Source organism: Puma concolor, chromosome D1, assembly GCF_028749965.1.
Source record: "Puma concolor isolate L17-30 chromosome D1, mPumCon1.1.hap2, whole genome shotgun sequence".
Taxonomy (NCBI): Eukaryota; Metazoa; Chordata; class Mammalia; order Carnivora; family Felidae; genus Puma; species Puma concolor.
The window spans coordinates 109,736,399-109,761,354 of NC_141676.1; the positions used below are offsets into that span (position 1 = coordinate 109,736,399).

General features: G+C 45.8%; 1 protein-coding gene across 4 annotated transcripts in view; it reads left to right on the forward strand.

Moving 5' to 3' along the window:
- The window catches only part of EXPH5 (exophilin 5), a 77,726-nt gene that overhangs the window by 11,354 nt on the left and 41,416 nt on the right, over positions 1–24,956 (forward strand). The window contains exon 1 of one of the 4 annotated variants that reach the window (XM_086679186.1): positions 9,272–10,350. The exons of the other annotated variants lie outside the window; for them this stretch is intronic. The gene's annotated coding sequence lies outside the window, so the exon portion shown is untranslated. Of the gene's footprint in view, positions 1–9,271; positions 10,351–24,956 lie in introns of those variants that run through there. 4 annotated transcript variants of the gene reach the window in all.

Below are 24,956 nucleotides of genomic sequence, written 5' to 3' on the forward strand. Positions count from 1 at the left end.
CTTTCTCAAAAATAAATACAAACATTTAAAAAAATGTTAAAAAAGAAAAAAGAAAATCCCCCAAAAACATCTGCCAAAAAAAAAAAAAAAAAAAAGTCCTGGAATTAAGAAGTAAATGTAGCAAGGTGATAGGATATAAGATCAATAAACAAAATCTACTGAGTTTCCATATAGTAGGAATGAACCATTAGGAAAGCAAGGGAATTGAATAGAGAAAACAATTTTGAAAATGAAGAATAAAATTGAAAGAATCACAGTACTTAGATTTTAAGGCTTTACCGTAAAGCTGTAATCAACATAGCATAGTATTTGTGAAGGGAAAGACCTTTAGATTAATAGAACAGTATAGAGTCCAGAAGTAGACCCCAAAATACAACCAATGGATACACACACACACACACATTTTTTTTTTCCAAAGGTGCAAAGGCAACTCAATGAAGGATAGTCTTTTCAACAGATGATGTTGGGATAATTGGGCACAAGGCTGGAAATGTTTTCTTCACCCCAAATGAAACCCATTAGTTCTTCTTAATTTCAGCCCCTCCTCCTACCCCCCCCACCCCCCTCCCCCAGTTACTGGTAATCACCCATCTGCTTTCTGTTTCTATGTATTTACCTATTTGGGATGTTTCATATAAATGGAACCATCCAATATGTAACTTTTTGCATCTGCTTTAGTTAGCTTAATATTTTCAAGGTTGATTCACCTTGTAGGATTTATCTACACTTTGTGCTTTTTTATAACCAAATGATATTCCATTGTATGTACATGCCACAATTTGTTTATCCATTCTTCTGTTGATTAACATTTGGGTTGTTTCCGCTTTTTGGCTATTGTGAATAGTGTTGCTATGAGCTCACCTACAAGGATGTGAGTCCCTGTTTGCAGTTCTTTTGAGTATAGACCCAGGAGTGGAATTACTGTGATATTTCGTAACTCTGTATTTAACTTTTTAGGAACCATCAAACTGTTTTCTCCCACATTGACTTTATACAGTTGTGATCATATTGTGTATGCTTTTGTTTATTTATGTAACATCTAACATAAAAATCACCCCTTCAAATTCAAGATTCATAGTCAACATTTTTTGTGGCTGCATACTGTTTTATATATATTTTATAATTTAATCTTTTAATATTTATTTTAGCCACTTTGATTTTTTTATTATTTTTAAAATAAAAAAAATTTTAACATTTATTTATTTTTGAGAGACAGAATGGGGGAGGGGTAGAGAGAGAACGAGACACAGAATCCAAAGCAGGCTCCAGGCTCTGAGCTGTCAGCACAGAGCCCGATGTGGGGGTCGAACTCAAAAACTGTGAGATCATGACCTGAGCTGAAGTCAGACGCTTAACCGACTGAGCCACATGCCCCAATTTTTTCTTATTTTTTGCTTCATGTTGCTTTATTAGATAACACTGTGACAAACCTTTGTGATAACATTGTTAATTCCATTTAAATTGTTTCTGTAGGGCAAATTCCACAAAGTAGAATCATTAGTTTATAGCACATTTTCTAAATTCTTGTGACCTGTTACCAAATTACTTTCCTAAAAATGTTCTACCAAATTTCACCTTGACCGGCAGTGTGGGAAGCCTACTATTTTATCTTACCCTCCCAGACCTGGATGGTATTATTATTTTTAAAAATCCTTGCTAATTTTGTAGGAAAAAAAAAAAAAGAAAGAAAATTTTAATTTAATTTCTAGCACTGGTTATAATGAACTTGAACTTTTTTCATATGTGTACACTTCATGGTTTGTGAGTTGTCTATTCATATCTTTGCCTATTTTTATTTTGGGATTTGTGTTCAAAATGCTCTTTGTCATACATAACGGATCTAACCATGGCTTTAACAAATTTGGGACAAATTTTTCTGACATAACAGGATATCTAGAAGTAGGCAACCACTAGCTGGGTTAGTGGTGTAGGATGTCAGGATGGTGTCTTGCGACACAAGATGGCTGCAACTGCTCTGAACATCACATTTCTGTCCCAGGCATGAAGAAGGGAAGATGGTGGAGCCAATTATACCTGCCATTTATCATGGAAGTAAAAGCTTTCCCGTGTGCCGTCCCAGTAGATTCCTCCTGATGTCTCATTGACCAGAACTGTATCATAAGGCCACCCTTGCTACAAGGGAATTGAGAAATCAGGAAGTGGGATTCAGATGTTTGGCTTAGACCAATCATGATCCCTCCCCTGAAACTGAGTACTTTGCTGCCCACAACAAAACCAGAAAGGAGAGTAACTGGGGAGATTAGATTCCGTCTGACATAGTGTCTCATTGTGTGTATGTTTTTTTTATTGATTTATATATTTCTGTATACTTAAGGAAATTGACTTTTGTCCTGTTTATTACAAATTCATTTCCCAGTTTTCAGTTTTCACTTCTATTTATCTGACTCATAAGGAATTTTTTTCCATCTTTATAGAACAAAATGTACCAGGTTTTAAAAAATGTTCTTTTTAAGATTAGAAAGTTCTACCATCTAGAGATTAGGTCAACATTCATTCACCTCTACCTTTTAAAAATCTTTTTAAAAAACTAACTTTTTCGACATTCCTGGGTGGCTCAGTCAGTTAACATCCGACTTCGCCTCAGGTCATGATCTCACGGGTTCATGAGTTTGAGCCCCGTGATGGGCTCTGTGCTGACAGTTTGGAGCCTGCAGCCCACTTCAGATTCTGTGTCTCCCTTTCTCTCTGCCCTCCCCCTCTCAAAAATAAATAAACATTAAAAAAATTTTTAAAGCTCACTTTTTAATGATCTGATATATATTTTATCTTTAGAGTAGGATAATTCTGCAAATTGATTTTTTTTCCCAAATGGCTAGCAAATTTATTTCCATCTACTTCTAAGGCCTGTGCTTGTTCCTTTTAGAGAAAGAACTGGGGAAAACATAATAGCAGCAACAAAGTGTTGATAAGGCAAATCCTATGCCATCAGCTATCGTGAAACTAAGAAGGAAATTGTAGGGAAGAGGCTCTTGTACAGAGAAGTGTGATTTGTACATCTATTAATACACACAGATAATGGGTCATGTTTCAGTTTTCTTCCTCTTCCCATTTTTTATGCCAGGTAGCAAACCCAACTGAGGGTAGACCATTCATCCTGAGATCTGCCTCAAGTGACCTGGTTGTCTTTTTGGTTCTTTTGACAGTCAAACCAGTACCCTGGTAAGATGATGTAAGTTTTTAATGTATAACAGAATCAGTCTGCTTTAGAAATTAATCACAAGGAGGCGTACCTGGGCGGCTCATTTGGTTAAGCGTCCAACTCTTGACATCGGCTCAGGTCATCATCTTATAGCGTGGTTTGTGAGATTGAGTCCCACGTCGGGGGGCTTTGCACTGATAGCCGGGAACCTGCTTGGGATCCTTAGTCTCCCTCTCTCTCTGCCCCTCCCCTGCTCTTGGGCTCACGCACACTCTCTCTCTCTCTCTCAAAACAAATAAACGTTAAAAAAATTAATCACAAGGATAAGTGATTAACAAGATGACTAGACAAACAAACAAAATTAAAACCTCACATGTTGTGAATTTAATGTTTACCTCTCACAAGGGAGCTGGCACACAGCTCTTGAGGATATCATCGTCGGCACATCAATCACGGTCCCACCAGGAAAACAGAAAGTAGTCCTCATGTAAAATAGAATGTAGTGCAGTGAATTGGTTACAGGGTGGTAAAAAGAGATACCAATCCGGGAACATTGAGGCAAAACTGAGACTGGCGGCTGCAGGAAGCCTGGAGGCAGCAGTGTGCTGGTAACTAGCTCCCCCTGGAGGGAAAAAAAAAAAAAAAAAAAAAGCCTTGATTTGCAGCATTGGTCAGTTTCCAGCTAGCATTAGTTTAACAACCAGCTTGCAAAATTCCTGAGTATTTAACAATCTGCCCTTGTGAGCCAGTACAAGCCAGCTCTGGCACACCCCTGGTTGGGGAGGAAAACAGAGCAGGTGGTGTTGCCCAAGCCTAGGCTCTGATCCCCGCCCCCGCCCCGAGAGAAACTGCAGCCAACCGTGCAGGCCTGTCTGGGGATTTGGAGGCATGGGGAAGGCAATCACTGCCAGAAGTTTTGCATGAAGCGGAGGAGGAGAGAACCCTGACTTCTTCCTTCTTCTCGCCCTGCAGTCTCCTGCCAGTGTCTGGCTGGAAGCAGCTGACTGGTGGTGACAGCCTAGAGATTCAGCTTGCAGAGCTCATCGGCCAGCAGCACTGAACAGAGCAGGGGAAGGACAGTTCCTTGTCTTTTCTCTCCTGTTCCTGTTGTCCTCTTCCTTCGTCCTGTAGAGTCTGCAGTTTCTCACTGCCCAGGCTTAAATTGCTAAAGCTTTGCTTCCTGCCAGATAATTCTTTTTTTTTTTATTTATTTATTTTTTTTTAACGTTTATTTATTTTTGAGACAGAGAGAGACAGAGCATGAACGGGGGAGGGGCAGAGAGAGAGGGAGACACAGAATCGGAAACAGGCTCCAGGCTCTGAGCCATCAGCCCAGAGCCCGACGCGGGGCTCGAACTCACGGACCGCGAGATCGTGACCTGGCTGAAGTCGGACGCTTAACCGACTGAGCCACCCAGGCGCCCCAATTCTTAATGCATTTTCCTTCCTGTTATCCTGTACAACTGTCCATGGTCATTCTGTGTTGTTTCACCATTCCCCTCACTTCGGCACATTTTGGGAGTTGCCGCCTTCTGCTCTGGCTTCTCTGGGCTGCTGCTTCTCCGTGCCTCTACTTCCCGTGTCCTGCCCAGTTTCCATCTTGCTCCTGTGAGTCAGGGTCTTTGGGTAGAAAGGAGTCTCAGTAAGGGCACCTAATGTAGAGAGGGCTTTGTTGAAAGGTTACACGTGGACTGAAACTGGAGTTTGAAGGACGTGGGGAACCAACACGGCTCCAGGGACCAGCCACACTCTCTGCTTGCACGTCACAGCCCACACTGCCCTCTTAGGATGCCCTTGATTGTTTGGCTGTTGCTTTTCACATTCTCTGGTCCGGTTCCTCATGGACATGACCATCATGCCAGGTCACATGACACCTCTCTGGCCAGCCCGTAGATGGTCTGCCTTAGGGTCAGTCTGCAGCACCCTCTGGGGGCAAGTGTAGTAACTGCAGTTCCTGAGCAGGGGCCATAGACCATCTAGTTCAGCTAAAAGTGATACAGTGTTGGTGTGGCAGGTGCTAAGAAGGGGCTTGCACTTGCTTTCTGTGTGCCCACCTGTGCACTAAGATACTTGTTGTCTTCTTGGTCTCTATGAGGACAGGTCCTGGCCCACGGGCTCTGCTAAGACATGGGTTCTCAAACCTGGCTGAAATGACAACCACCTGAGAAGCTCTCAAAATTAACCAATGCCAGGCCCCCACCCTGACATTCTGGCTTAATTGGTCTGTGATCAGGCTGGGCATGGGTATCTTTTGAAAGCTCCCTAGATGACTCCCTTGTGCAGGAAGCAATCCCAGCCTGGCTGCCTGGGCATCGGGCACTGACTCCTCCTGGCACATCTTTCCTACACTCCTTTGCACAACTTCAGGGAGTGTTGATTTTCCGGAAACCCTGTGGTTTGGGAGGGGAGAGCCAGGAGTCCTAGCAAAGGACAATGGAGAGGGCTGTGCCTGTGTCAGATGTAAGGAACCTTGTTTCTAGTGCTTTCCCACTTTAAAATTGCTTGGTAGGGGGGCGCCTGGGTGGCTCGGTCCGTTGAGCGTCCAACTTCAGCTCAGGTCATAATCTCATGGTTCGTGGGTTCGAGCCCTGCGTCGGGCTCTGTGCTGACAGCTCATAAACATAAACATAAAAAAAATTTTTTTTAATCAAAAAATAAAATAAAATAAAACTGCTTGGTAGGATCAAAAGGGAACCTTCTGTCCCTGGAGCTGTTTAGTCTGGCAACGGGAAGAAGTGCTTTTTGCTTTTTGTTGCTTTGTTTTGTTTCACTGCCCACTAAGTGTGGGTTATGCACAAACACAAACGCTGTAATATCCACAAGCAGCTTAGATCCTGTTCTTGGGAACTTGCTGTTTTGCTGTAGCCACAGGTCCTGCACACTGACTGTTGAGTGGTCATGTTCAAGGTCAGGAAGTAGGAGGGAACAGATAAAGAAGCCAACGGGGAAGCCCAAGGAGTTTCTGAAAGGGAAAAGCAGCCTGGGGTCAGTACAGATTGGCCGGGGGCAAGAGGAAGGAATTATGTACCTCTCTGTGCTGATGCTGTGATTATTCAGGAATACTTGACTGGTGACATCTTAACTATATGCACTAGTATAAAGCCTACTGGGTGCACTTGAGCCCCCTAAATAAGGTAGAAAGAATGAATACGATAATCCTTGTTTTCCCCAGAAATTATTAGCCTGATTTCTCTCTTTTCTCAAAGAGTCTCAGGACATAGTTAGGTCCATTGGTGGATGTGGGACTTGAACACGGGACTCTGACGGTGCCCAAGGCACTTGTGCCGCATGTTCTGTGGCCCTGTGGGTGAAGTGATCCGGGCAAGGGATGGTGGAGGCGGGTGGACAAGTGTAGGTTCGAAGGGAAATTAATACCTCAGTTTTAAGGGCGTTAAATAGCAGTTGAGAGGACATGTGATCAGAGTTCATCGCAGTGGCAGTGTGGGGTCAGGTTGAGGGCCCCTGTGATCTCCATCAGTCCCACCCCGGCAGCCACACCAGTGAGCTCACCATCCACGTGAGCCCCGAGGCTGCCCATGAATCGAGGCTCCCCCCTCCCCCCCACCGTTGTTAAGTGGGCATCCTTAATGGTTGTCAAATGTAGCTGACATGCAGGCAGGAGTGACAGCAGGGCCCTGGAGCTCCGCAGACAAAATCGTCACAGGCTCCCCGATGGCCAAGGACCATCTGTGGGTCTATATGAAATCCCCTAAAAACAGCCAGCATGTTCATTTAAATCGTGGCAGAGCTCAGCTGGGGACCCAGGTTTTTCCCTTTTTATTTTTAGGCTTTGAAACTGCAGAACATTTTTTTAAATGTTGATTTATTTTGAGAGAGAAAGAGTGAGCGGGAGAGGGGCAGAGAGAGAGTCCCAAGCAGGCTCTGTGCTGTCAGCGTGGGGCCCCACGCAGGGCTCAGTCCCATGAAACTGTGAGATCGTGACCTGAGCAGACACCAAGCATCGGACGTTGAACTGACCCAGCCCCCCAGGCACCCCTAAACTGCAGATCTTTTAACAGCCTATTTTTTAAAAAATTGCTGTTGTGTGTTTTATGTGTGGTTTTCCTCTTTGCTTCCAGATCACAGCAAGCTATATAAAAACAGCTTTTTGAGGGGGTGCCTGGGTGACTCGGTCAGTTGAGCGTCCGACTTCGGCTCAGGTCATGATCTCACAGTTCGAGAGTTCAAGCCCCACGTCGGGCTCCATGCTGACAGCTCAGAGCCTGCTTGGGGTCCCCTGTCCCCTTCTCTCTGTGCTCCTCCCCTGCTCATGCTCGCTCACTGTCAAAAAATAAACTTTTTTTAAAAAAATGGGTTTCTGAACTGTGCATAATTGAGGGTAGTCTAAGCTGCCGGCCGAATTCCTGTGCGTTTGTGCATGTCGCGGCTCCCCGTCAGGATGCACAGAAGCCACGTGTGTGCTCTGCTTTCTGAAAGCCGCCCCTCAGTCGTGGGTACTGGTGCTTCACCCCTCAGAGCAGGCAAAGCACCACAGCTCCACTGGGCTCGTTCCTCGTTGGGGAGCGTGTCAGGGAGGGCCTGGCCACGCTCCTGCTCTCTCTGCTCCTCTTCCTGGGGCTCCCCCTCCCTCCTTAAGGACATCACTCTCTCCCCTATTCTCAGCACCCACCCACCCACCATCCCGTCCAAACACATTCTTATTTGGAGGTGAGACTAACCCCGGCTCCACGCAAGGCAGCTGGAAGGGCCAATAAATTAGGTCATGTCTGTCCACAGCAGTTTAATTGCTTGGCCACCGCCGTCCAGGCAAAAGTCTTTAAAAGGTTTATGAGTAACATATTCCCTGCAGGGTAGCTGTCTCCACCTTCAAAGCACACCGTACCCCACCCTCGCCTCGCTCTGCCTGGCGTTCTGTACCCGGGTTCCGTGGAGCTCTGAGTCCAGCCTCTCGCCCAGCTGCTTGTCATTTGCCCCGTGTGTCAACGTTCCACACCCTGCTCTGGTGCTTCAGGAGCGCTCACGGCCCCCAAAAGATACATACGTTCTTATTGTAACTTTTTTATTAGAAACAATTCCCATGGGTCTAAGGACCCACTAACAAGTGTTGTAAATGGCACAATTTCCCAGCTGTGCTTCCGAACAATGATAGTCTCATCGTGAAAGTTGATAAAAAGGCTTTTCTGTTCTCAGCTCATCTGACCTTCCTCTGTGAGGTGCTCCAGGCCACTCACGGGTGGCAAAAATGGAAGCTTCTTCACCTTTAGGGGCCTGGGTCTCTTGGGGAGGTAGGGGCCCCACCTCCTTTGGCTTGGACCTGCCTACCCTCCCGGGATGCAGCAGTCATCAGGACATTTTAATTGCAGGTCAGTCAGTCGTCAGCATCAGGTGTTGGCAGTTGCACTGCAATTTCACGTCTCTCTCTTGGCATTTCCAGGCGTGACGAGCTCCTGTTGGCAGCGTTAAGGCCTTTGTCTGTGGAGCCTGTTGCTGCCCCAGGACCCTCCTCGTGGTGCCTAGCAGCACTGGGGGTCAGAGGCTGGGTACCCCTGTGTTCCTCTTAGGGTGAGAGCCCCATAAGATAGATTTTTTTCCCCATATCGTGGATTCAGCAGCACTTCTGTGGAGCAGCTCTCATTATTTAGCAGATGTCCTTGAGATTCTGCTGTGACCCTCGTACCAGAGATACAAAACCAGGGAGGGAGAACGTTTTAAAACAGTGTCTCTAAGGGTGCCTGGGTGGCTCAGTCGGTTAAGCATCCAACTCTGGATTTTGGTTCAGGTCGTGATCTCCCGGTTTATGGGTTCAAGCCCTGCATGGAGCTCTGTGCTGACAGCACACATACTGCTTGGGATTCTCTCTCTCTCTGCCCCTCTCCCCCTCTCAAAAATAAACAAACATTAAAAAAAAAAAAAAACAGCTCATCTCCTGTAACAAGGCAGACAATAAGCTAGCTGTGCACAGGGACACAGAGGTCATTTAACCCCACGTGAGGTCTCAGGGAAGACGTGGAGGAGGAGACGATGCCCGACTTGAGTCTGGAAGGGGGTGTGGGGTGAACAGAAGGGGGAAGCAGATTCTGAATGGGGCAAACGGCGGTAGGGAAGACACGGGGTGTGGAGGACTGCGGGGACCTACGGGCATCGCCAGGAGTGAGGATCACTAGAATACAAAGTGCAAGCCAGTCCCCGGCCAGAGGGCTCGCTACAAACTGAAGGCCCGTGGAGCCACTGGGATGCCTGTCGCAGTAGAGTGACCGTCAGTGGTAGATGGCTCTGGGTGTGGCTGACACCAGGATGACACGAGGTATGTGTAGGGGACTCGACTGGTGATGCAGAGAAGGGGAAAGGCTCGAGAGATATTTGGAAAATTAAATGAGCAGGCCTTGGGGCTGATCGGCTGGAGAAGGGAGAAACGACCGTTCGTGTGAACTCAGGTTTCTCACTTTGAGGAGCTTTTGACATTTGGCCTGCTGTTTACACTGAAACTGGGAGATTCCAGTAAATTCTACGCTCTGTGAGTCCAGAGAGTGCGAAAGGACCTCAATTCCTCTGCCACCTTTTAAACATCGAGCTACTTCATCTCAGGATGTACTTTACCTCTTGGCAATGAAGGTCACGTTTTAGGCCTGGATCGCCGTCCAGGGAGGGGTGGGCGGAATTCAAAGCAGAGTCCTGGCAAGGGAGACTGGAACTCGCTCCCCGGGTCCAGATGGCCTGGTCAAGGACTCTCGGGCAGAGGCTGCCAGCAGCCACCTGACGGCCGAGGAGGGACTGACCCACAGGAACCTCCACGCGGCGGGCCGAGGTGAACAGCCTGACAGACAGCAGGCGCCCAGGCAGCCACAGGAACCTGCAGGTGCTTTCATTTCCAACCCGTCACCTTGGGACTCCTGTCAGGAGCTGTTGCTCGCTCCCCTGCTCAGCAAAACTAATTGAGGCTGACTGATCCTTAAGGCCCTCTTCCCCTCCAAAAAGAAAAAGCCAAAAAACACAAAAAACACAAAACACAAGACATCTCAAGCGCTGTTTCCCTTCGCGAAGAAGCGGCAGGCTGACCTGATAACAGTGCCCTTCTCTGTACGGGTCAGCACGAGGCGGGGAGTCTCCTCTCTCCGGTGCGCCCCCGTCCTCCAGGCTCGGGCACCGGCGATCTCGGTTTCGAAGCTTGTCCTGAGTCACTAAAGAGAGAGAGAAAGTCATTCTACCCCGTGCCACCGAACACCGACCAGGTAAGCTGCTATGTGCCAGGACGAAGCCCCTGGCAGCTAGTCTGGCCCAGATAGTCCAGGATCCGCGTGAATATACCGGACGTATGTCTCTAGGTTCAAAGCAGCCAGGCTGAACGCGGTGCCATCAGCAGGCATGACGAGCAAGGGAAAAGATGCCCCTTGCCAAGTTTACCGTGACGGGAGTTTACTTAAATAAATGGCAGCTTCTTTGGGGATCCAGATTAGTGATATTTCCATTTCATTCAAATAAGACCTACTTGACAAGTATTTTGAGGAGCTGCTGCGGTAAACGCAGAGTGTAGAACCGAAGAAATGTATAATCTCTTTGGGCGGACAGGGCATGAAAATTGAAACCGTATACTGCACATGACCAAGTAACTAATGGGTGGCAGGGGTTTTGGAGAGAGACAGAGACGGACGGGTTGGCGGTGAGAGGCGGATGAGCGGGCTGCAGATGAGGGGAGAAAGACTCCCAATTCTGGCTTCTTAACGCTCCCTTTGTGCCAAATCTGCATTACGCACTTAGAGAACTTTAATCGGCAGTTAGACACGCAAATCTTCAATTCAGAAAGGCCATTCCGGTGTCCGTGTTGGGAACTAAAATCCCAAAGAATAGGGCTGGTGTTTGTGTATTGTGGGTAACAGCAGACTGACTTTGGTGTTTCCTCACCCCTCCCTTCATCCCCACACCCCCAGGGATCTGTTCACCTTCAGTAACTTCTGCTACGTGTTCGCTAACTTTTTTTTTTAAGCAGAAATTGCTAAAAATAATATTTTAAAGTTGCACATGGAGAATGAGATTTACACTAACTGTTTGCATTTTATCACTGAACTTATTAATCTGTAAATGATAACTGGAGAGGCACAGAATCACTTCTGATAAAGGAGTCAACTGCGTGTCGAAAGGTGATGTGTCATTCTCCTTATCTCTAGCATTTAGGTGAATCTGCTGAATCGAGGAGCAGTCACCCAGTGTATTGGTGTTTGTGTGAGTGACAGACATGAGGCCAGAAAAAGAAAAATATTTTTAAGTTTATTTATTTATTTTGAGAGAGAGGGAAAGGGAAGGAGAGAGAATTCCAAGCTGGCTCCACACTCAGCACATGGAAACAGGATGGGCTCAATCTCACGACCGTGAGACCACGAGACCATGACCTGAGCCGAAATCAAGAATCAGACGCTTAACCGGCTGGGCCACCCAGGCGCCCCCGCAAAACGAAATCTTTAATTTCCCCTCCAAGATCTGTTCTTTATTAGAGAGTGTAGGAAGCATCCAGAAGACCTGTATGATCTTAGTACTGAACCTTCTCCCATATGTGTCTAACAAGGAATTGAGAGAATTTCAGAGTCTCTGGGACCCTTATTTATAGCCCATTGACACAGGGTAGTAACAAAAATGTTAGTAGATAATGACTGACTTCCATGGGGAAGCTTGGACGATTTCTCCTGATGCAAGGCCAGCAAATAAAAACTTACTAGGAACACAGAAATAAGACAAAAACAAAAGCAACTTCCTTTGCTCAAATTTCTCTCTACCAGTGACGATCTTCAACTATACCCCCTTCCTACACACACACAATCTATTTTCCAAATCCTTCAATCATTCACTGAAGAACAAGCATCACTAGTGAGGAACAGTGGCAAATTCAGACTCTGCCCTAGTAGGGCTTACACTCCAGGAAGTATATTCCCACCTGTCCTTTACGACCCCTCTCCGCCAATGCTTTCCCAGCACTAATCATATCCTTCTTGATTATTGCAAGGCAAGAGTCTTGGTTTCCTATTACATGATTGTGATATAATAAGAAATATATATATTTGATCTTTGTCTCTGGTTCCTGGAATCGAGCTTCTAAAACCCTTGTAATTTCATGAGTGGCAGGGATGAGAGGAGTCTTTTGTTATTCATAATAAGATCCTTTCACCCTAACCTGGGTCTGTAACTCCTGGAAGTTGGGGTCAGAGGAACCAGGATTGGAACTTTTAGCCCCAACCCGTGGCCTCCAGGGAGAGGTGGACGGGATAGGGGCTGGAGACTGACTTAATCAATAATGGCTGATGGTTTGATCACCCGTGCCTACATAATGAAGCCTCTATAAAACCCTAAACAACAAAGTTCGGAGAGCTTGTGGGTTGGCCAATGAGAATGCATGCACATGCCAGGAGGTGGCACACCCCTAAACTTCATGGGGACATGGGGACAGAGCTCCCCTGCTCAGGACACGTCTGGACCCTGTCCTATGTATTTCTTAATCTGGCTGTTCATTTGTATCCTTTACAAATATCCTTTGTAATTTGGCAATAATAAGTAAACTTTACCCGAGTTCTGTGAGCTTTTCCAGCAAATTCTCAAATCCAAAAAGAGCAGCCTCGGGTGCTCAGTCAGAAGTACTAGGAGCCTGGGTTTGAGGTGAGTGTCTGAAGTGGGGTCAGATCTTGTGGGATTGAGCCCTGAACCTATGGGGTCTGCACGAACTCTGGGCACTTAGTGTCAGAAGCGTTGTGAGTAGAGAAACTATTTTTCTTTTAAGAATCTATCATGTCCCGTGTTGTAACACAGCTATTTTGTACATGTCCTTTCCTGCTGTTACAGCTGCCATCTCCTAGTGTGTTCACGGCGTCCTTGCAAACTCACATGCTCATTATAGTTGGATTAGATTCATTTTGTTTTTTTTTTTTTAATTTTTTTAACATTTTATTTATTTTTGAGACAAGGAGAGACAGAGCATGAACAGGGGAGGGTCAGAGAGAGGGAGACACAGAATCTGAAACAGGCTCCAGGCTCTGAGCTGTCAGCACAGAGCCCCACGCGGGGCTCGAACTCACGGACCGCGAGATCATGACCTGAGCCGAAGTCGGACGCTTAACCGACTGAGCCACCCAGGCTCCCCAGATTCATTTTATTTTCAATCCTTTAGCTCAGTGCCAGCACTGAATTGAATGATGGGACCAAGAACACGTCAAGAAGGGCATTGCGAGCAGAGGAGAGTAACTTGGGAAAAAGCCCGGAGAATATGGCCATAGAGTTTGGAATGGTTGCCCCTGGGGTTTGAATGGGAGGACAGTGGAAAACAAGTCCACGTGGGTAAGTCGGGTGTCTGGGCACGAAGCACTGAGTTTACGGGAGAGGAAAATGAGACGCATAAATGTTACTTGATCAGCCCAAGTAACAAAGGGCTCAGAACCCACCATCTGAGTGTCCCCGCTCTCCAGGCCCGGCACCCTCACACGCGCTCAGACAGTGATTCTGTGCAGCCAAGCCAGTCTGGGGCAGTTGGATGAGAAAAGGTGAAGATAGTGCTAGAGCGTGGCTCTGACCATCCTGTCTGTGTCCTGGGGCCACAGAACACCTCTCTTTGTATTTACCAAGCAGCCTGAACAGAAGCAAGAGGAATAATGGCAGGTAAACAACCAAGAAAACTCTTTGAAGACAACATTCAGCCCTGCTCTGTGGTCTGTTGTAGGAGCCAGTCTGAGCTCCTGCTTGATGACATAGGGCCCGTCTGCGAGCTACTCTCTGAAGCAAATACCAGCAGTTACCAATTCTGACATCCGTTTTGTCCTTGGCCTTGAGCTTCAGAGAGCTGATATTTTCCATGACACCTGGGTTAAAATAATAAGCAAAGGTGTTGAGCAGATAAGTCACAACACACACACACACGTATATGCAATTAACATACGAAATAATAGGGGTGCCTGGGAGGCTCAGTCGGTTAAGCGTCCGACTTCGGCTCAGGTCATGATCTCGCGGTTCGTGAGTTCAAGCCCCGCGTCAGGCTCTGTGCTGATGGCTCAGAGCCTGGAACCTGTTTCAGATTCTGTGTCTCCCTCTCTCTCTGACCCTCCCCCGTTCATGCTCTGTCTCTCTCTGCCTCAGAAAATAAATAAACGTTAAAAAAATTTTTTTAAAAACATACAAAATAATAACTTCTCCAGTAATCAGACCTTTTTTAACGAATCCCTCCCTCTTTTTTTTGCTTGTCAGGTATCAGTTTAGCAAAGATTATTAAGAATAATAATAATTCATGTTGGCAAAGACATGGGGAAATTTTCCTTCACAGAGAATCTGCTGGTTGGAGAAAATTTTGATATCACCTTTCTCCTGAGCAATTTTGTGATAAGTCACTGAATGATAAGTCATTTCATAAGTCACTGAAACATGTCTGTCCTTTGTCTCATCAATCCCACTTCAAGCAAATTTATCCTAAGGAATTAATCGTAGAGGTACACAACGCTAAGTTTAAACTGTGTGCATTTTGCTTGTGAAAAATTAAAAACAACTCCTATATCCAACAGTAAGGGAGTAGGTACATATATTAGGGAACCGAGATAGGATGATAAGAAAATATCGATGTAGCACAGCATTCTTAATATAATGCTAAGTGAGAATTGTTAGCTGCAAGACAGTATTTGTTGCATAAAGGCATTGTTACAAAACGCATATGCGTGTGTCACGTTGACCAAGCTGGACTCCTGGGACATCAGAGAGCGTCTCTGGTTTTGCCTGTAATTGCCACTGGGCAAAACATGACCAGTCCCATGACTTTTCTGCTCACCGTTAGGTAATAAAAGTCCTTGGTCACTTGAAGCCACAAAACAGTCTCCGGTCAATGTGGTGATTAGACTGGCTGGTACCTGACTAATGCCGATCTCATTCCCAGCAGCAGCCATTCCCCCTGGCACACTCACTGTGCGCATCAGGGAGAAGCCCAGAACGGCGACAGGGATATGATCCTCCCTTTCCCCCAAAGCTTCCACCTCCCCCTGCCCTGAAGGGAGGAGGTAGGGGGTGGGTGGGTGGGCAGAGAGGTACAGGCTTGGGTAGGGGTGTGGGGGGTGACTGAGATGGCTGTAGGATGGTGCCCACACTCTCTGGGTGGACAGATGTTTACATTTGCCTCTTGCGAGCTCACGTGGGGGCTTTTAGGCTCCGTTCTCCTGCAGCTTTTGATGAAAGTGTCTGGTGTCCCCTGCTCTCTGCCCAACCTCGCCGTGTCCCTAGGAGCCCAGTGGTTCGCCCACAGCCTCTTTCCACCAAGGTCTTTTTACCTCTTGAGCTAGCTCTGGTGGAAATGAACTAAGAGAACCCCACACCTCCCCGGCCTCTTCGGGGGTTCATGTCTCGTCCGTGGGAAACACACACAGCGTTTCTGCCCCAGAAACCCTGGAAGTGAGGACTGCTTGCCAGCTGGGCAACCTCCCTTCAGTCTCCCTTTACTCTGAGCCGGCTGGCACCAGCTTCTGGAACTTCGTCTTCTTGCCCTGGAGTCAGACACCAGGCAGGCTTTCCCCTAAACTGTCGGCAACACAGGTGAAAGCCCAGCGGTGCTGTTAAAGCCCCCCTCTCTAAAGAAAATCTGCTCGTGGCTCCTCAGTCTCCACTCTTCTGACCCAGTGGGGGTAGGGGACTTGTAATCTTAACAAGAAGGCTTTGGACTTGTTTTTGGTAAGGACGCTTAACATGAGCTCTACCCTCTTAAGGGTTATCAGCGCGTAATACAGTGTTTTTATCTTTTGGCCCCAGTGTTACTCAGCAGATCTCTAGAACTTACTCGTTTATGCAGAACTGAAATTTTATACTTGATTAGCGGTTCCCCATCGCCCTCCCCCTCACTACCACCGTGCTATCCTTTGCTTCTATTAGTTTAACTATATTAGAAACCTCATATAAGTGGCATCACTCAGTGTTGGTCCTTATGTGTCTGGCTAATTTCACTCAGCATAACGTCCTCAAGGCTCATCCATGTTGTCACATTTGCAGAATTTCCTTCTTTTTAAAGGCTGAGAACGTTCCGTTCTATGTTTCTATCACATTTATTTTTTTGTTTCTATCCCATTTAAAAAGTCCACTTGTTGACGGAATTTAATTCTTTCTACAGCTTTCCACCATTGTGGATAATATTGCTATGAACATGGGAGGTGCAGATATCTCTGGAGCTAGTGTTTTCATTTCCTTCAGATGTATTCCCAGAAGTGGAATTGCTGGACCATATTCTATTTTTTCATTTTTTGAGGAACCTCCATACAGTTTTCCAAGGTGGCTGCACCAGTTTGCATTCCCATCAGCAGTGTACTAAAGGGTTCCAATGCCTTCCTCCCTGCCAACATTTTCTTTGTTTGGTTTTGTTTTTAAAATAACCATTCTGACAAGTTGTGAGGTGGTATCTCACTGTGGTTTTGATTTGTATTTCCCTGATGATGAGTGGTGTTGGCCATCTTTTCATGTGTCTGTCGGCCATCTGGATGTCTTCTTTGGAGAAGTGTCTATTCAAGTTCCTAGCCCATTTTTATTTTATTTTATTTTATTTAATTATTTTATTTTATTTTATTTTATTTTATTTTATTTTATTTTATTTTATTTATGTTTGTTTATTTATTTTGGCGGGGGAGAGAGGCAGAGAGAGAGGGAGACAGAGAATCCCAAGCAGGCTCTGTGTTGTCAGTGCACAGCCTGACATGGGGCTCGATCCTATGACCGTGAGATCATGACCTGAGCCGAAATCAAGAGTTGGACGCTTAACCAGCAGAGCCACCCAGGTGCCCCTAGCCCATTTTTAAGTCAGGTTATTAGTTTTTTTGCTATTAAATTGTAAGAGTTACTTAGATATTTTGGAAATTAACCCTTTATCAGAGATGTTATTTGGCACATGTCTTCTCCCATCCCATAGGTTACCTTTTCACTCTGGTGATTCTTTCTTTTGCCGAGCTGAAGCTAATTTTTAGTTTGATATAGTTCCACTCATCTATTTTTGCCTGCCTTTGGTGTCATATCCATGAAATCACAACACACTTTCTAATTCCAAAATACACTACAAAGCTACAGTAATTAAAACAGTATGGTACTGGCATAAAGATAGATCTTTAGATAGGTCAATGGGACACAGTCAAGAGCCCAGAAATAAGTTCATTCAAGTATGTCAACTGATCTTTGTGCCAAGAATACACCGTGGAGAAAGTACAGTCTCTTCAACAAATGGTTCAGGGGAAACTGGGTACCCCCACACAGAAGAATGAAACTGGACCCTTGTCTTACACCACACACAAAAACCAACCCCAAATGGGTTAAAGACTTACACATAAGACTGAAACCTGTAAAACCACAATAAAACATAGGGCAAAGGCTTTGGCTGTTTGGTTTTTGTTTTCATTTTTTGGTTTAATAAATCCTACCAAGCAAGTTCTCCTGACTGGTCTTCTCACAATTCACCTGGATGTGTGGAATCTCTTGCTTTCACGCCCCAGCTAAAACCGAGACAGGCTGGCTCCCACTGTAACATCCTAGTATGCCTGCTTTAAAATGCTGGGTGATGGGGCGCCTGGGTGGCGCAGTCGGTTAAGCGTCCGACTTCAGCCAGGTCACGATCTCGCGGTGCGTGAGTTCGAGCCCCGCGTCGGGCTCTGGGCTGATGGCTCAGAGCCTGGAGCCTGTTTCCGATTCTGTGTCTCCCTCTCTCTCTGCCCCTCCCCCGTTCATGCTCTGTCTCTCTCTGTCCCAAAAATAAATAAACGTTGAAAAAAAAAAAAAATTTTAAATAAAATGCTGGGTGAGGGGCGCCTGGGTGGCTTAGTCAGTTAAGCGGCCGACTTCGGCTCAGGTCATGATCTCGCGGTCCGTGAGTTTGAGCCCCGCGTCGGGCTCTGTGCTGACAGCTCAGAGCCTGGAGCCTGTTTCAGATTCTGTGTCTCCCTCTCTCTGACCCTCCCCTGTTCATGCTCTGTCTCTCCTTGTCTCAAAAATAAATAAAACGTTAAAAAAAAATTTTTTAAATAAAATGCTGGGTGAACATTTGCACACACAGCAGTGTCTCTGGTTGTGGGGATGATGAGTGACTTTTTTTTTTTCCTTTAAGCTTTTGCAAGTCTCCTGTATTGAGTGTAATTTTACTGTTGTCATTAGAAAAAAAAAAAAAGAGGGGGCGTGTGGGTGGCTCAGTCGGTTGAGCGTCCGACTTCGGCTCAGGTCATGATCTCACAGTTCGTGGGTTCCAGCCCCACATCAGGCTCTGTGCTGAATGCTTGCTCAGAGCCTGGAGCCTGCTTCAGATTCTATGTCTCCTTCTCTCTCTGCCCCTTTCCTGCTCATGCTTTGTCTCACTCTGTTTCTTAAAAATAAATAAATGTAAAAAAAAAAAAAAAAAAAAGAGAGAGAGAAAGTAAAAACTGTAGAATGGCAAATCAAAGTCTGTTTTGTTGACACTTAGGATCTCCTGTCCCAACACTGAAGAATTCCCTTTGAGCAGATTCCCATTGGTTGATTATGGCGGCTGCTTTCGTTATGCTCTTGAAGGTGATAAGGTCAGGCGCTGGTTTACCTAGCGCTGGGCACTTCACTGGAAGTCTGGGGCGGGGCCAGTAAGGAGACGCAAGGAACAGCGTCACCTTGCACAGCCAGTCTTTAGAAACTGGAACACTGATCGGCACCAAACAGTGGGGTGGTAATCAATCGGTCGGTGGCTCCCTGACGCTGCTCTCCTTGTCCCTGTTTACTCCCAATGTCATCTCTTGTTGCCACTTTCCTCTCGGCCCCATGGCTTCAGTCTGTTCAAGACTCACAGACGCTATGTCACTTCAGTTTGTCTCACTTGCCATCACGGTTGCAAGACACGTCAAGAGGAAGAACATGACTCAGTTGTTAATGACTGACTGAAAAAATAGAGCACATCGGCCCAGCAGCATTCTTTGTCTTGTTTAGCTTTTAGGTCAAGCGAATTCCTGGTTCAGTTGATGAGGACCAGGAATGTGGAAAATCGTGGATCCCATGACCCAAAACACAACTACCCATGACCCCTTGTGTGTGAGTGGGACAGGCCCCCAACACTTCACGACCGCCCATGTGCTAGGAAAGTGGCCCGTGTCTCTCCGATACCACCATGCTTAATTCATTACTGTTGAGTCCTATTTGGGGATATTGGTGATGAGAATAGAGCGGCCGGAATGATTCCAAGCAAAGCAAAACAAAACAAAACGATGAGGGAATCAGACATCTAATTTTCTTCTTCTATGCCATGCATTATTTTATCCTACCTGAAAGAAAACAACCATTTTTGCAAACGAGGCCTAAGTGATTCAAAGCTAAATAGATGATGACTTTTAAAATCTAAGGTCATTGTTCTTAAAGAATAGGCCACGCCTACATACGTATGCCAGGTAAACAGTTCTTTTTATTTCCCCCTTTCTTCTGTAAAATACACCTAGCATTACTGCCTCATTACATTTTGACACTTCATTTCTGAGAAATGGGTGGGTTGTTGACAGGTTGCGTACAATTCTGTACCTCTTCTTGACGCACTGAGACATACTCCCTTCAAGTACACACTAGCCGCCAATGTTACATTATCATTTTTGTTGTGTCGTAAAGCTTTGTTTAGGCCTTTTCTCCAAAGACCCATTGAGACCTTATGATAAAGCATTGAAGACATTATGAAGAATAATCCCAAATTTGGTTGATTATTGAGAGAGAAGAATTTATTTTTTTTAATTTGTTAATGTTTATTTATTTTTGAGAGAGAGAGAAAGAGAGACAGAGGGCAAGTGGGGGAGGGGCAGGGAGAGAGGGAGACACAGAAACCGAAGCAGGCTCCAGGCTCCGAGCTGTCAGCACAGAGCCCGACGCGGGGCTCATACTCATGAACCCATGAGGTCATGACCTGAGTGAAGTCGGACGCCCAACCGACAGAGTCACCCTGGCGCCCCTTCCCAAGAAAGAAGAATTTAAATACTAGAATATGAAAGTTAAAATGGTAGCAAATAACACACAACAACGTTACCAGTAAAATGTCTTTCATAGGAATGTTAAGTTTCCATCAACAAGTTACCTAATTTGGAGTAGACACGTGCATTTGTACTGAGCCTGTCATACTTCATTTCACCCCGGCTACTGATTTTGTTACAGAATCATTCTAGGAGTACTTTTTTGGAGTGTGTTTGGGTAGATAAATGTAACTACATCTAAAAGCAAAACCTAATAGGCTCTTCTGGATAAACAATACCATATGAAACATTATGTGTGTTGGATATAACTGATCAGCAGAGTAATAATTCTAATGAGAACATTTAGTTCAGGGATTCAGAGGGAAATGTTCAAAGTAAAGCCGTGGCCATGTGATTCTGTAGTAATTTCTGAAGATGTAGAGTGTTGATTTGTCAGGTTGATAGATGGAGAAAAACAGTTTAAACCAAACCCATATGAGACAGGTTTGCTAAAGTGAACTTTGAATAGGCAGAAACCATTTGGATAAGGGTTACTTCAAGGATTAACTCTTTTTGAAAATGTGTTACAAACTGTGATTCAAACCAACGAGCCTTCACTGATGTCCGCATCAAACTTGCTTTGACCCTGTCATTGAATTCTGCAGTGGGTAATGCTTTGCAAGTCACGGACTTCCTGAACCTCCATTATCCCAGATGGGGACCCAGGGACACTACTCTTCATGGTGGTGGCATTTGGGAAACGTCAGGACATTTTCTCCATTCTGTGTCCTGAAAGCAAAGACTGAATAGCTGTTTGTAATGTCTCTTTCTTTTTTCGTTCCGGCTTGCATAATTGCTCAGGGCGTGGGTAGGGGTAGGGAGAGAGGGAATGTCATATTTCAGCATTAAGTTTCTTAAAGGTACTTCCGGAATGTTGGGCTTGAGTTGCTCTTCTGACATCGCTAAGTTTACAAGGTACCAAGTGAATTAAATTGAGTACGATCTATGTGGGTATTAATTACAGTGCAGGCAATGTAGTCTTGTGACCTTTCCGCCTCGATCTGGAATAAAGCTACCTGGGCATCGCTTTCTTTCAACCTTGTGGAATTGCCGAGGCTCCCCTGACACCGTTCCTCTTCGTGTAGTTTTTTCCTGGCAGGATGTGTTCTAAGAATTAGCATTAAATTGCCTGAATAGGAGAGAAAAAACAGGCTCTGCGTTCTTATGCATGAAAATGAAGGAGGGACGCACGGATACGCACAAGTATAGTTCTGTCTTGTTACCTGATTACATCACTAGCGGTACAGAGGGTGTGGCCAAAACTTAGGATGCAGTCGTCTTTGGAAAGAGGCCATGAATAATGTAATATGCAAGCAGATCCAAGCTGTTGAGATCATATACTCTTTCCGTGGATCAGAACTTACTGGCTCTCACCTGCCTTGCAGTTGTGCTGGGAAGAGCCCCCACAAGAGGCACTTCAGCCCGTTTTTGCAGCTCTGAGCAACTTCCCTACACTGTAGAATCCAAACCCGCAACTGGAATTAGCCTTTGCCTTACAACTTTCTCTGGAAAGATGTCTGAACATCTTTATATACGTGGAGGCGGGGGAGGGGGGACACCTCAGTGGCTCAGTCGGTTGAGCGTCCGACTTCCGCTCAAGTCATGATCTCCCTGCTCGTGAGTTTGAGCCCCACGTCAGGCTCTGTGCTGACAGCTCAGAGCCTGGAGCTCAGATTCTGTCTCTGCCTGTCTGCCCCTCCCCTACGTGCTCGCATGCGCTCTCTCCCTCTCTCAAATATAAAATAAAAAAATTTTTAAAAAGAAGTGTAGGTGGGAATCAAAGGCAAAAAACTCTCATCTTTAACTCACTTGTATTCATTTGTTGGGTTACCCAACAAACATTTAGTCACTGCTTGCTGTGTGTTCAGAAAGTCGGGTGCTGTGGTTAGGGAGCTGACACCCCAGTGCCATGAAGGAAAGTGCAGGGACAGGCCAAGAGGTGAATAGTTGAGGACCTGAGGGAAAAAAAATGTGTACTCACTCTGGAAATAACACACACTACCATGCTGAGTCGTTGGGGTCTGAAGCTAGGTCAGAGTGCTCTTTGACTTACCATGGGATAACCACAGGCATGTTTGGTTTTGGGTTTCATGGTTTCCATTTTTTTTTGTTATTGTAATAGCACCTACCTCCCTGAGCGCCTGTGGTGATTACACGAGATAATGCGTGTGGAAGGGCCCAGAACAGTGTCTGTGGCACATGAGCTTACCATTTAATCCCAGCTCTACTTCCCGCCCCTGGGAGGACGCGCAGTGGGCACGGTCCCATAACGGTCAGCAGCATCACGAAGGTACTAGAGGTAACCCAAAATGTTACCTTCACCTTCCATAGAGGTATTGTCAGTTTGAATCTGGAATCGTAAAATCTCTTCTAGTTTGTATTCATCACATGCTGCATCCAGAGAGAGGCAGCAGAAAGAAAGAATGGAGGGGGCGGGGAGGGGGGGAGTGTAAGGACATGGACACACGAGAACCATGTAACAGTTGGGACTTTTCAGGCCAAAACACGGCAGCCCCGGGGGCCACGGAGCTGGAATCTATGCGATCTCAGGCCTGAATACAGATTTGTTTACCGTGTTCTTAAATATGAGGCTGTACTCCCTTGAAACATTAGCAAAGACATGCTTAGAATCATAAGAAGTGGGAACGTACCCCTGGGAGCTTCTAATTCAAACCCCTTATTTTATAGATGAACAAATGCAGGTGCAGAGAGAAGAGTTTCCCAAATTCATATCCATTTGTTCACCAAGGGCTTACGGAGTCCCTACTCTATGTCAGACATCACTCCGGAAGACAGGAACAGGCAAGGTCCTTGCTCTCATGGAGTTTACTTTAGTGGAGCACAGAGGAGATGACTGACAAAAAAGCAAATGAATGAGGGTGTTTTCATAAGAAGATTAATGAGACAAAGAAAAGTAGGCCAAGTCACTTGATGGAAAGTATGGTTGGGGGAAGGGACTATTTCTGTTGGAGGGTCACAGAAGGCCTCTCTGCGACTGTGACATTTTGGCTAACGCCTAAAAGATACAAATGAATGGCCAAGCGATAAAGTAGGGAAGAACGCTGCAGGTGGAGGGACCAGTAAGTTCAAAGCCCATCGGGGACCAGAGTGCCTTTCGAAAGGAACAGAAGGAAGGCCAGCTGCTGACTGGAGCCGGGAGACGCACGATGAAAGTGGGAGAAAAGGCAGAGGTCCGGAGCGTGGAGTTTGGGATTCTAAGGATGGTGGGAAGCTCCTGGAGAGATTTAAGCAGGGCATAGTGACATGATATAACGTACATTTTTAAAATGACGGCTGGGTGGAGCCCGAATGATAGAGGAACCAGAGTATGAAGCAGGGAGACCAGGAGGGAGTTCCTGCAGTCACCCAGGTGACAGACAGCGGTGGTTTGGGCCCAGGAAGTGGCCATGGAAATACCACCACTTGCTAGCTACAAACTCCAGGAAAGCTAGGGGCTGTCTCTTTCATGTACTAGTTAATCCCAACCTTCTTAGAACAGTGCCTGGCACATAGTATGTGCTCAAAAAAAAAAGCCAAAAACAAACAAAAAACCCAAGCTGAATCGCATGTGTGACTACTGACTTTCTAAAGTTAGACTGGAATCCAGGATGAGACAAATACAAGTGTAAACTATTCTCAGCTCAAGGGCTGGGTGGCTCAGTCATTGAAGCACATGACTTCTGCTCAGGTCATGATCTCACGATGCTTGAGTTGGAGCTGTCAGCACAGAGCCCACTTTGGATTCTCTGTCCACCCCTCCCTCTCTGCCCCTCCCTTGTTGGTTCTCTCTCTCTCTCAAAATAAATAAATAAACTTAAAAAAAAAACGACTATTTTCAGTTCAAAGATGCTTACCTTAGGAGAGTTTAGAAAAGTAAGCCTTTTTAGACATTTTACTAAAAATGTGCAACAGTCTTAGCAATTGTGTGCCCAAACCTTGGTGTTAGTGCATTCAGTGTGGTGTGAGGGCCGGTCTAGTAACCGGCAGGGAGCTGACCCAGCATGCTCCCCCTGTCTGAAATCTGCACCGCAAATTAGTTTTCTAGCAGTCACACTGTTGACTTACGTCCAGTCTGGAGATCTGGGAGGAGGAGGTGGCCCACCCTTAAACAGTTGATGCTTTTGAGCTTCTTTATAGGGAAAGGAAAAGCCCAAGGGTGATTCTCTTTTCTGCCGTCCGGCTGTTTTGCTGGGGAAGGTAATAGACGTTTCCAGCCTCACTCCTCATCCACCAACACATTTCACAACATCACACTCACTCAGCCCTTCATTTTGCCAGGCATGGGTGTATGGGCCTTCCATGCATTAATTCGCTCAATCCTCACCCAAACCCCATGAGATATTATGACTCCTACCCCCACTTCATAGATGAGAAAACTGAGGCACAGAATGGTTAAAATCACACAGTTCATGAAGATCAGGGATGGTGTTCAAACCAGGCAGTCTGACTTTAACGTAGCCGGTCAGTATTTTAATGTCTTCATTGGAAGAATGGAATAATAATATTTACCGACCACCATTCTTGCTAAAATTAAATGAACTAATACGTGTAATTACGCCTGGCCTAGAGTACGCACCATGGAAATGTTAGCTAGGACTAGCTTTCCTGTATCATTATTATAGAAAAATTACTTTTACATCCATAATTTTAACTGGCACCCAGGATCCCATCTCTCACTTACGTCAAATGTTGATTGAGTTGCTTCGCCACCAGGGCACAAGTTTGTAGAACTCATTCATTACCCCAGAGATTCGGCAAATATGTATTGATCAGCCGTTAAGTCAGGGACCTTGCTATGCCCTGGGGATGCCAAGACAATGAGACACGGTACCCGTCCTCAAGAAGCTGACAGCCTA